The sequence below is a fragment of the Pelobates fuscus genome, chromosome 1 (genome assembly GCF_036172605.1).
Source record: "Pelobates fuscus isolate aPelFus1 chromosome 1, aPelFus1.pri, whole genome shotgun sequence".
In the NCBI taxonomy this organism is placed as follows: domain Eukaryota; kingdom Metazoa; phylum Chordata; class Amphibia; order Anura; family Pelobatidae; genus Pelobates; species Pelobates fuscus.
The window spans coordinates 39609233-39622242 of NC_086317.1; the positions used below are offsets into that span (position 1 = coordinate 39609233).

Consider the following 13010-nt stretch of genomic DNA (forward strand, 5'->3'; position numbering starts at 1 on the left):
ACTATTCTCGGGTACGTTAAGTCCGGACATTCTAAGGTCCCTTAGTTCTAGGGTGTGATACTATTCTTGCGTGCTGGATCAATATAATCCTGACACTTGTTAGGCATCGTCAGTGCTGATATCCCTATAGGAACTGTGAGCAAGGGGTCCACGTCTGGATCACCCTCTAAACTTAGGGAGAGCAAAAAAAACAAGGTGCAAGAGAGTACTGAGAATGGACAACAGCTCAAATAATCTGCTTTTCGGTGGATCCCTGTTCATATCTCAAGCTGGTTTTAGCTCATCTTGTGCCATTACAAAAAGAACCAGTACCATTTTCATATCAGACTGATCCCACCAAAAGGGAGGTCCAGATCCGAAATGCAGGCCAGCTCTCTCTACACAAGAGTTACAGCAACCCCAGGCAATAGTTTTAGCCTTGTTAGGCATCATCAGTAAATTATATTTGATATCCCTCTAGACCAGTGATGGCGAACCTATGGCACGCGTGCCACAGGTGGCACGCCGGGCCCTCTCTGTGGGCACGCGGCCATAGCTTTGCCATCACTGCAGAGTAGGCGCCTGCCTGCCCAAAACGGCAGGCGCCTACTCTGCTTCCGTGTCGGCAGGACCGGAAGCAGGGGGAGGGATCGAGGAAGCAGCTCTCCCGTCCTCCCGCGAGCTGTGTGGAGCGTTGCCGCGGCAACGCTCCACACAGCATCGCGCGGGAGGACAGGAGAACTGCAGGACCTGTCCTCCTGTCCTGCATACCACCACCGGACCACCAGGGATGGCTGTGTCCCCCCCCTCCCCTTCACCAAAGGTAACAAGAAGGGAAGGGGGGGATACTGATTTAATAACCTTACCCCCAGCACCCCTACTCCCAGCACCCCTACTCCTTCTACTCCCCCTACTCCCAGCACCCCTACTCCCACTACCCCCAGCACCCCTACTCCCACTACCCACAGCACCCCTACCCCCAGGACCCACAGCACCCCTACCCCCAGGACACCTACCCCCCCTTACCCACAGCACCCCTACCCCCAGCACCCCTACTCCCCCTACCCCCAGCACCAGTACCCACAGCACCCCTACCCCCAGGACACCTACCCCCCCTTACCCACAGCACCCCTACTCCCCCTACCCCCAGCACCACTACCCACAGCACCCCTACCCCCAGCACCCCTACTCCCACTATCCACCACCCCCCTTACCCACAACACCCCTACCCCTGCACCCACAGCACCCCTATCCCCCTACACACAGCACCCCTATCCACAGCACCCCTACCCCCTACACACAGGACCCCTACCCACAGCAGCCCTACACACAGCACCCCTACCCCCCTACACACAGCACCCCTACCCCGCCTACACACAGCACCCCTACCCCCCCACACACAGCACCCCTACCCCCCCCACACACAGCACCCCTACCCCCCCCCCACACACAGCACCCCTACCCCCCCCACACACAGCACCCCTACCCCCCCACACACAGCACCCCTACCCCCCACACACAGCACCCCTACCCCGCCTACACACAGCACCCCTACCCCCCCACACACAGCACCCCTACCCCCCCACACACAGCACCCCTACCCCCCCCCCACACACAGCACCCCTACCCCCCCCACACACAGCACCCCTACCCCCCCACACACAGCACCCCTACCCCCCACACACAGCACCCCTACCCCCCCACACACAGCACCCCTAACCCCCCCAAACACAGCACCCCTACCACCCCCACAAACAGCACCACTACCACCCCACACTCAAAGCACCCCTAACCCCCCACACTCAAAGCACCCCTACCCCCCCACACTCACAGCACCCTTCCCCCCCCACACACAGCACCCTTTCCCCCCACACACACAGCACCCTTTCCCCCAAACACACACAGCACCCTTTCCCCCAAACACACACAGCACCCTTTCCCCCAAACACACACAGCACCCTTTCCCCCAAACACACACAGCACCCTTTCCCCCAAACACACACAGCACCCTACCCCCCACACACAGCACCCTACCCCCACACACAGCACCCCAACCCCCCACACACAGCACCCCACCCCACATTACACACAGACACATACACTGCACCCCTCAATGCAGTATGTGTGTGTGTATTCAGCAGACTGCGTGCGTGTATTCAGCAGACTGCGTGCGTGTATTCAGCAGACTGCGTGCGTGTATTCAGCAGACTGCGTACTCAGCAGTGTGCGTGTATTTAGCGGACTGTGTGTGTATTTAGCAGTTTGTCTGTGTCTCGGTGTGTGTATGTATTAAGCAGTTGGTGTGTGAATGTGTTCAGCAGTCTGTGTGTACGTATTGCATTTGTTGGAGATACTAATATAAGCTTAATTTATATCATTATTTAAAATATTTATAATTTAACTCTCTGTTGTGTTCTTCTTTTAAAACAAAAGTTGTTAACTGTACGAGTAGTTTTTTCTAAACGTAAACCTCAGTATTCAGGTTTAATTGCCATGTTGGCACTTTGAGGGAAAAAAAGTTGGCATGTATTGCGGTTTGGGCACTCAGGCTCAAAAAGGTTCGCCATCACTGCTCTAGACTCTGTAAGCAAGGGGTCCACATCTGGATCACTCTCTAAACTTAGGGAGATGAATCTTGCACCAGAACATGTACTTGGACTTCTGAAGACAACATCTGTTAAAAAAAACATATGACAAAACCCAGGAGGATTATTTACTTAGCCAGGGATTTAAAAAATAAAATAATAATAAATGAACTTAAGAGATATATTTATTTCCAGTTCAACCGCTTTAGATTCTGGAAAAGTAGACTTCTGTGCATACATGGTGTTTTCCCATTGCAATCGATGTGACCCCTGCATGTACGCAAATTGTAGGTCAACAGTCTGCAGTTAAAGTGAATGGCAATGCTTGTGACGTATGGTAGAAGGTCCCATTACAAAAGAGAAGAGCTGAATATGAGACTCGAAGAATTATCTTCTAAAATAAATATTGTCAGAAATTTTAAGTGAATTTCAAAATTTAGGCCAAAATACCCAAATAAGAAATGTAATTTCTGTTTTCAGGTTTGATAATTTGGCCTTAAAATTGGAAGTCATTTTGAATTCCCAGCAATTCTCACTTTAGTAATTAAGCCTGTCAATATCACACTCTCAAATACAAGTACAAATCACATTCAGCTCAGTCTGTATACCTTTGATTTCACTTAATAAGCTAATGGAACGGACATTCTTGGGATCAAGGAATGTAAATTAAATTTGGATTTTTTTCTTATAAATCTTGTATTTACATGTTCTACACTTTTCTCATTACTCTTGTATTTTAATGGGACCTAGGAATGCCTGAAATGTGTTAGCTGGTACCTGTTTGCTGTAACCTTTGTAGAAGCATGGGGTTTTTCTTGATTAACCTGTAAACGTGAGACATTCAAATCTTTATCATTTATTTTCTGCATCTTTTATCCATATTGTTTATGCAAAATATATATATTTTTTAAATCACTAAGCCTAGAAGTGTAATTATCATGCTGTACAACCAAAACATATACAACTGTGTACTTGATCTAAATTCAAAGATACAGGACTGATGACCACATTGCTAAATACCCTGCCATGTCGAGTCCTACTTCATAGGGACGTTGGCTCTGCAGCTGAACTCAGCGGTGGCCCATCACAACCAAGCTTAGATGAAACAGCAGATCTTAAACTTTAAACTTGGCAGACATACGGATATCGGGCAAACCTGCTATGTTTAGCTGCTGAGCATATTAGTGTTGCAACTTGAAACCAAATTCATATTAATTAATGTAGAAAGTGATACTTGTTACATAACTGCCTGGCAATTTCAGAGAAGAATTTCAGATTTCAGAGCTAACTTCAGATGTTGAGGTCCAGAAGATGACTTGCTCTGGTGTTTTTCGAATATATGAAGTATGGCTGAGAGCTTATTTGTAACAGGACCAGTTAAACGAATACTGTCAAACCAGTATAAAGAATATAAAACACCAAAGAGCAATGACCTAACAAACTAGAAGTGGCGAGTCCATCTATTTTTTTGCTGTAGGTAGCATGTTATGGGACTGATGTCTTGCTCTCATACAAACACATTTTTTTATAATGACTTTATAAAAATGAAAGATAGCTTCTTTTTTTCTCCCATTGATGTAGTTCTTTAACACCTGTGTCCTTGTAATTTTACTGCTGGGATAAAGGACTTTACACTGCATTTGTAACGTACCTTCAGGTGAGATGCGCTAATGTCCTGCTGTCCTTGTAAATGCCCGGAGGAACAACAGGAACCAGCATCAGCTTAATACTGGCATTTGAAGAAAATATATTATTTCATTCTTTGAGCTTTATCAAACACCGAGATGAAAAGGAGGTCATAGGAAATGGCATTTCAGACTTTGCATCTGGTATAAAAGCTTAGCTATCCTGAACAACTCAATACAGAGCCAATCAGAAATTGTTTGATTCCCCGAGCAGCTAAATCACTCCTCAATAAACCCAGGCTTAATTTAGGTTTGGTGGCTTTGGGGCTAAACATGTCTTAAAATTGTATGTTCAGCTAGTGCAACATCAAAGTGATTTGACAATAAGACAAAAATTTGTGTTTGTAGAGGTTTTTCATTAGATGAGTTGTGGATGGCGATTGTCCCCTTACTATCTACTTTTTCCCATGGTTTGGACTGGATATATAGTGGCAGTTGATTCTTTTCTTGTAAGAGTGTAGTGATGATTCACAAGAAATAGACTGTAGAATGGTTCAGACAGTCTTGAAATCGTGCAAAGCTCTTACTGCCGTTACTGACCTGACCCTGAACGTATTGTATAGTACCATACAAGGGCACTAAATCCTGAGTAGGTTCTATTCCATCACAGGGAGATATTTGGGCCACTATAATACATTTTTGTTAATTCTGTTTGTAGAGGAAGACAGTGAAAAGAAAAAGGAATTTTGCTGTCAACTACTGTGAAATGCTGTCTGTTGAGTACCACTTCACCTTGTAAGATACAGAAATCTTATTTATTTTTCTGAGAGCTTACAATTATTTATCGTAATGGAAAATTGCAATTATCTTAATCCTGTGTCAACCAGCTAAGAGCCCTACACGCAATAAAAAGGAAGTGAACAATGTTATACTCAAAAAGTTTAATCTTTCCCCCTCACAGTTCACCTATTTCCAAGATGTTCAGTAATATATTAGACTTGTGCTTAAATTAGTTTGAGATAGTTCATCCAAATCAAATTCCTTTTAAATCACATCTAAATAAATCGATTCGTCAGGGTTTTAGTTTTTGAGTATTAGTCATGAAATAAGACTCAACAGGTAAATCCTGGATGAATCCATTTTTGCACGTGTAGGAAAAAAATATATCCTTTACACCAGCATTAGAGACAAACCTGGAGTCCAGTAATGAGTTTTCCCCATTTCAGAGATCTTGTTTGAATTACTTATTTTCACAGATACCTTAGGAATACCATGCAATGTGTTGCTAGCTGGACCAATTTGTAGGACATTTTCTTTTTGGTTTTTAGGACTATTATGGTAAGTAAATTTACCATCAATGTTAGCAATACAGACGCCTTAAAAAAGAGGCTCTCAGTGCCCTGTTTTGTTAATCTTTCCTGCAAAAGATGTCTCAGGCAGCACACTGGACCCCAGGGAAGCCACCCTTGTGCAAAAGGTAGGAAACTAGAGGATGGTTTATTAAACTAGCTAAGTGTAAATTTGTCATGTGTATGTATGTTAGTATGTCTATCTGTGTGCCTGTGTGTGTATCAGTATGTCTTTCTGTGAGTGTGTCAGTACGTCTGCCAGTGGGTGTCCGTGTATGTGTCAGTATGTCTGTCAGTGTGTGTCAGTATGTCTGTCAGTGTCTGTGTGTGTGTCAGTATATGTGTCTGTGTGTGTGTCAGTATGTCTGCCAATGCATGTGTCTGTGCATGTGTCAGTGTGTCTGTCAGTGTGTGTCTGTGTGTGTGTCATTGTGTGTCTGTGTATGTGTCAGACACTCCTTCATTGAAACACCAACACCTCTGCATTCACACAAACATACTCCATACAAAAACATGCTTACATTCAAACAAAAATATTGCTCAGTGTTAAATACAGCCCTGCAAGTATGGAAAAACTGTAGAGCCCCAGCTGTCAAAGCATTGTTGGAGCTGCACAATAGTTCGGAATCTACCTTTTGCCTACCTTGAGATAGAGGGGCCCAAAAAAAATCTTGCAACAGGGACCCACAGTGGTAGGTGCAGGGTCCAAATGCTTGCCCAGGGTCCAATTATTATTAAAGACGCCCATGCCTAGAATTGCAGTTCAAAATAAAATGTTGCCAGTTACCTTACCCTAATGTACCACATGTACTACATCTTTGTAGAATGACAGTAAGTTCACATGTGTAATTGTAACTTACGGGGCTTTCTAAAGAGCTAAAGAATGAAGATAAAGGAGGCAAGGTTCACAACTTAATTGCTTATTTTCTGCATCCGTCTTTTAAAGTCCAGTTGATTGGTGTGCCCATTAGCAGATATTACTTTTCCATTCTTGTGGCTTACTAAAATGCTCTTACTAAAATGACATCTGATCAATTTGTCATCTCTAGTATGCAAGAAAAATTGTATTTGTGATTCCTGAACAATTCGACCAACACAATGTGTTAGGTCGGAATGTTACATTATATTGACAGAATGTCAAACTAAAAAAAAAAAAAGAGCTTATAGAAAAGAGTACTGGACTTGTGTACCTTTTACTTGAATATTTCACTCTCTGTCTGAAAAAAAAAAAAAAATGCATGCAAAGGGATACCATAAAATAGCTAAAATGTTTTATCCCTTAAGCAGATTTGGTAAAGAAAAAAAAAGAAAAAAGTTTTTTTGGTAAATTCACATAATTTATGCTTTTAGCTATCCTGATACAAAGATCTTTGAAGAAAACAGCTATTTTATTGCTACACTGCTACCTCATGTTTCTGAAAAATGCTATATTGATGTTTCTAAACAATATAAACAACTTTGGGGTTCCACGATACTCGGGTAATCTTCCTAAAAAAGGCTGGCTGTGTATCACAGGAGTTGTAGTTACGCAATAACTGAAGAGGAATATTATGTCTATCGATGACTAATAGATTGATTAATGGCTTATTTGATTAATGCAATTTGCATCCCTACTAAGACCATATAGTATTCTGCTGTCCTCTTGATATTAATGAAATCATTTTTTTCTATAATATTCTACATAATAAAGATATTTCATCTAATCACTGTTAGCTGGTTGCTTTTTGCATACAGACAATACATTTACTGGCCTATCTCACTATGCAAATGACATTTTATGATGTAAGTACTATAATCAAAGGAGTGAAGGAAAAGGCTGTCTCAGTAGAAAATAATTGGATAACAAATCTACCATTTCTAAAACAAAGGTGTCATTTCATCTTTAACATCTACTTATGCCAGATAGGTATTTTTCTGTTTGTTTCTTGGACAATTTAAGGCAGTCATCATCAAAACTGAATATGCTTTAGAAAAGTATTTCTTATTTTGTCTCCCATGGATACTATTATACAGACAAAGTCACAAAGACTTTTTTTTTTTAATCAGACGAGGAGATTTGTTTGGATGTGTATTCTTCCTTCAAAGTGATTTCAAAGCATCTCCTTCTCTTTCACAGAACTGTTATGACAGGCAGCAACGTGCCATAACTGGGGCTTTAATTAACTGAACAAACCCATTGCTTTAATTTAACAAGGATGAATACATTTGCTTTATGAATTTCATGTTAAACTATTATTTAATTCTTTCTACAACTCTATATATTTAAAGGGATACATACTATATAGATAGAAATGCAAATGTGTATTGCAGGTGTCCCCCACCCTCCCTGAATACAAACATGTACTGTACCTATGTAGGTGACCACCTTCCCGTGAGGGTTTGAAAAGCGAATATTACTTATCTTTATTTTCTGGCTGCATTGGTGTCACCATAGCCTTTTTCCACTTCTCTGTCTGAGATCTCTGGCTGACTTCAGCAAATCCAATGATTCCCCATAGGAATTCATTGGGGGGCTTGTACACATTTACTGCAAATAACGGCACTGCTCAAAGCAAAGGGCTAGAACTACAGACCCACTGCACCTAGGCTCCATCATTGAGATTAAGTGGTCTGGGTGACCTATATTGCTCCTTTATTTAGGTACATTAGATTCAGACTTTCAAGTACTAATGGGAGATTGTGAGGGGTCAACGAATGCTCAAAATATTGGTGTATACATAGGTTTACCAGACCACCTTGTTTTATGAGAAGTAAAAGAATTCCGACTTCTGTCGGACCTGAATAGTTTTGCACAGCAGTATGTGGTATTTGTGTGCTCTCATTGTGAAACCAATTCATTGATTAAGGAAATTCATTTGGAATCCTGGCCATGAGTGTTTAATTGATATCACACCATGTATTCTGCAGATTGCTGTGTCACACTTTCAATCTCTGCTCAGCAGAATGCAGAATGCATGAATGTCTTGAAAAAAACATATTATTCTGACAAGTCAAGGTGCACATATTTGTATGTTATCATTTTGGTAAAGGTCATAGCTTGCTGAAATCCAAGCACATAGTTTGGTTACCAAGACGTTCAAACCCCACTCTGGGGTTTGACTCTCTGACAGTTATAAAAGTATCCTTGTGTGCCAAGCAAAAAATAAACGTATGGGCAAAAAAAACAATAAGAAAATATATGAAGAAATAAAATAAATTTCACCTACAGAGACAGTATGATCATTCTTGTTCACACATGGGCGTAGGAACCCCCACAAATCTGGGGGGGATAGCATTCTTACTCGCCGGGTATATTCTTATTCAGTAAACTGGGAGTTGTTTGTCCCATTGTACAGCGCTACGGAATTTGATGGCGCTATGTAAATACTAAAATAATAATAATAATAATAATAATAATGTTACATTTCAGTGTGTGTGTGTGAAATAATATAATGTGAAGCATATCAGTGTATCGCATAGCTCCACAGCTATACAACTGACAGTAATGTGTGAGGTGCAAGTACATCCCAGAACACCTCAGCAATAAAATGCATGGGAAAGTGCAGTGTGTGAGTGTGTCACAAGCTCTACAGCAAAATAACTCACGCGAACGTGCAGTTTGTGAGCGTATTACAGATCACCTCATCAATACAATGCACAGGAATGTACAGTGTTTGAATATATATCAGCCAACCCAATGCGTGGCAAAACACTGCGCTGCACCAATCAGCATCTCCTCACAGAGATGCGTTGAATCAATGCATTTCTATGAGGAGTGTTCAGCGTGAATGCTAGTGCTGCACGTTGTGCAACACTGGACTAGGAAGCTGCTCTAGTGGCCGCCTGATAAGGTATTCCTCGGCAGTAATGTAAATACTGCCTTTTTCTGAAAAGGCAGTGCGCTTACATTAAAAAGCCTGCAGAGACATGCTATAAACACCAAAACTACTACGTTTAGCCGTTGTGGTTCTGGTGACTATAGTGTCACTTGAATATAGAGGGAAAAAAAGAATCATCACAAATGTATGAAATAAAAATGTCTATCATTTTTTTTTGTAAACAATGTGCAGATAGTACTGTACTAATGATATCCCTGGCTGGATGGGAGCATTCCATGTGATCAGTATGATATCCCTGGCTGGATGGGAGCATTCCATGTAATCAGTATGATATCCCTGGCTGGATGGGAGCATTCCATGTAATCAGTCTGATATCCCTGGCTGGATGGGAGCATTCCATGTGCTCAGACTGATATCCCTGGCTGGATGGGAGCATTCCATGTAATCAGTATGATATCCCTGGTTAACCCCTTTATCCACCTGTCCCTAATTGTCTCCCCTCCAACCACCTAGCCTCCTAACCCCCATAAAACAAGTAATATATCTTCTTGTACTTACAGTACTGAAGACACCAGCAGTGCTCTGGGCTCAGGGTTCAGGGCTGAAAGCGTGAGGCGCTGCTCTGCAGTTGTAGGAGACCGGAGCTCACCCTAGCGTTGTCGTGACATCATGGCATGCGCGTACGCAGAGGGCAAGGGAGGTCGGGAGGAGCAAACAAAGTCCTTTAATATGCGGCGATGCCGAATAGTGGAGGATTGAATCAGATCAGGATTTGAGAGGGAAAATTTTTAGCATAATATTGTGGGCAGCGGGGCTCAAGAGGCAGCTGGGCCCCCCAGGAGCAACTGGGCCCAGGGCAGCTGCCCTTTCTGCCCCGTGTTAATGGCTGCCCTGACTTAGGGTGACCACATTTCCTAACTGCCATTTAGGGACACTTACTACCCCCTCTACCCCTTCCATTCATATTACTACCCCCCCATACCCCTTCCGTTCATATTACTACCCTCCCATACCCCTTCCAGCCATATTACTACCCCCCATACCCCTTCCGGCCATATTACTACCCCCCATATCCCTACCGTTCATATTACTACCCCCGATACCCTTTCCGTTCATATTACTACCCCCCATACCCCTTCCGGCCATATTACTACCCCCCCATACCCCTACCATTCATATTACTACCCCCCATACCCCTACCATTCATATTACTACCCCCCATACCCCTTCCGTTCATATTACTACCCCCCATACCCCTTCTGGCCATATTACTACCCCCCATACCCCTACCGTTTATATAACCACCCCCATACCTGTACCATTCATATTACTACCCCCATACCGGTTCCATTCATATTACTACCCCTTCCTATTCATATTACTACCCCCCCACAGCCCCACCCCCTCTAGTCATATTATTAGCCCCCTTACCCCTTTCATTCATATTAGTACCCCCCTCCATTCATATTAATACCCCCTCCTAACCCCCTCCATTCATATTTGTACCCCCTCCTACCCCCTCAATTCATATTAGTACCCCCACCCCCTCCATTCATATTAGGATCCCCTTCTACCCCTATTAGTACCCTTCCACCCCCCTCCATTCCTATTAGTAGCCTCTTACCCCTTCCATTCATTTTTCTACCCACCCCCCTCCCCAAATTATATCTCCCCTCTAACCCTTCCATACTAAATACCTGGCAGTGGCAGGGCAGGCAGCATTTTTTTTTTTTCAGAGCCGGTGTCTGAGCTTATAATGACACTGGCTCCACTCTCCTCCTTGCCCACTGTTGTCCCCCTCCCTGCCGTTTTACCGCACAGAGCAGGGGAGGGGGACCTCTTCAAGCGGCGCACGGTGTCAGACTGAGCGCAGGGTAGTCACGTGTCACCCGGCGCTCCTATGCAGAGCGGGAGGGGGAGGCGCTCCCCCTCCCAGTGTACACTGTGTGCGGTTCAATTATGGATCCGCATGCAGCCCGTCAGGGGGACGGCAAATATCACTTGTCAGTCTGACAAGTGATTTTTGCGGTCCCCTTCGGCCGGCAGACCTGGGGGGGATTTCTGCATTATCTGTCCCCCCCGGATGATTTCCTGGGGGGATGCGTCCCCCCTATCCCCCTCCCGGTTCCTACGCCCGTGTGTTCACATGTACTTGGGGCATCCTTGTTCCTCTTGTACATATTTCCCCATATCTCTTTTTGGGGGTGTTGCTAAGGACTTTACTAGAGTAAAGTGGGTTGTTGTTTAACCCCTTAAGGACACATGACATGTGTGATATGTCATGATTCCCTTTTATTCCAGAAGTTTCGTCCTTTAAGGGTTAAAGAGGTCACTTTTTGTAGGTGTGCACAGGGAGAGTCACACAATTTCCATGTTTCTTTAGATCATCCACACATGGCTTTTAACCACCTGTGGCTCCAAGCCAAATCTTAAGTTTGCATCATCATTCAAATGATTTATTTTCTGAAGTACACAAGGCAGTTTTCCTACCAGTTTTGTACTTGAGTTGTATAAATCATTTTTTGCCCTGTCTCTAAAATTGAAAACAGAAATGCTTGTTAAATAGTTACATAGGCGGAAGGAGACATATGTCCAAGTTCAGCCTTTCTCATCTGTTTTTGCAGCTGATCCAGAAGAAGGCAAAAAAAAAACAGTTTGAAGCGCTTCCAATTTTGTAACAAACTAGGAAACAATTCCTTCTTGACCCCAGAATGGCAGTCAGATTTATCCTTGGATCAATTTAAAAATGATATCCCTGAATATTATGTGTTTGCAAGTATACATTCAGTTGCTGTTTACACATCTGTAAAGATTCATAAAACCACTTCTTCAGACAGAGAATTCCACATCCTTATTGTTCTTACTGTCAAAAAACTAAATCTAATTTCTTCCAGTCTAAACACCTGACCTCAAGTGCTACACATAGTCCTGTTTGTGAATAGATTTCCAGACAATGGTTTTGTTTTGGCTCTGGATATATTTGTATAATGCGATCATATCCCTTTGAGGCACAGTTTTACTAAACTATAGTAAATATACTTCTATTGCGCAAAAAAAAAAAATGGCAATCGGCAGAACTATATTTAAAAACAAATTGTCTATATATGATTTTTTACAAAGTTGCTTTTACCGACAACAACAAGTCTAGCCTAACATAAAAATATACAACTCCTAAATGGCAGAGGATTGAGCAGTGAGGCTGCAGGGGCATGTTCTATACACCAAAACTGCTTCATTAAGCTAAAGTTGTTCAGGTGACTATAGTGTCCCTTTAACCTTTCTTCATAGCTAAAATGTTCCATTCTTTTTTATTAATTTCGTATCTCGCCTCTGTACCATTCTAGTGTTGTAATATCCTTCTTTAGAACAGGTGCCCAAAATTGCACAGCATATTCAAGATGTGGTCTTACCAGCAATTTATAAAGAGGCAAAATTCTCATTTTGATATTTAATGCCCTTTTTCATGCATGACAATACCTTACTGGCCTTAGCCATGCAGATTGACATTGCATATTGCTGTCTAATTTGTAGTCTATACCAATTCCCAAATCCTTCTCGTGTGTGGTTATTCCTAATTCACTACCATTTAGGGTGTAAACTGCTTGTGCATTCTTTACCCCAAAATGCATAACTTTGCATTTTCCTATATTAAAT

General features: G+C 42.8%; 1 protein-coding gene across 6 annotated transcripts in view; it reads left to right on the forward strand.

The window, feature by feature from the left end:
- GRIK1 (glutamate ionotropic receptor kainate type subunit 1) overlaps positions 1-13010 on the forward strand; it is a 479351-nt gene that overhangs the window by 269531 nt on the left and 196810 nt on the right. The gene's annotated exons all lie outside the window — the stretch shown is intronic.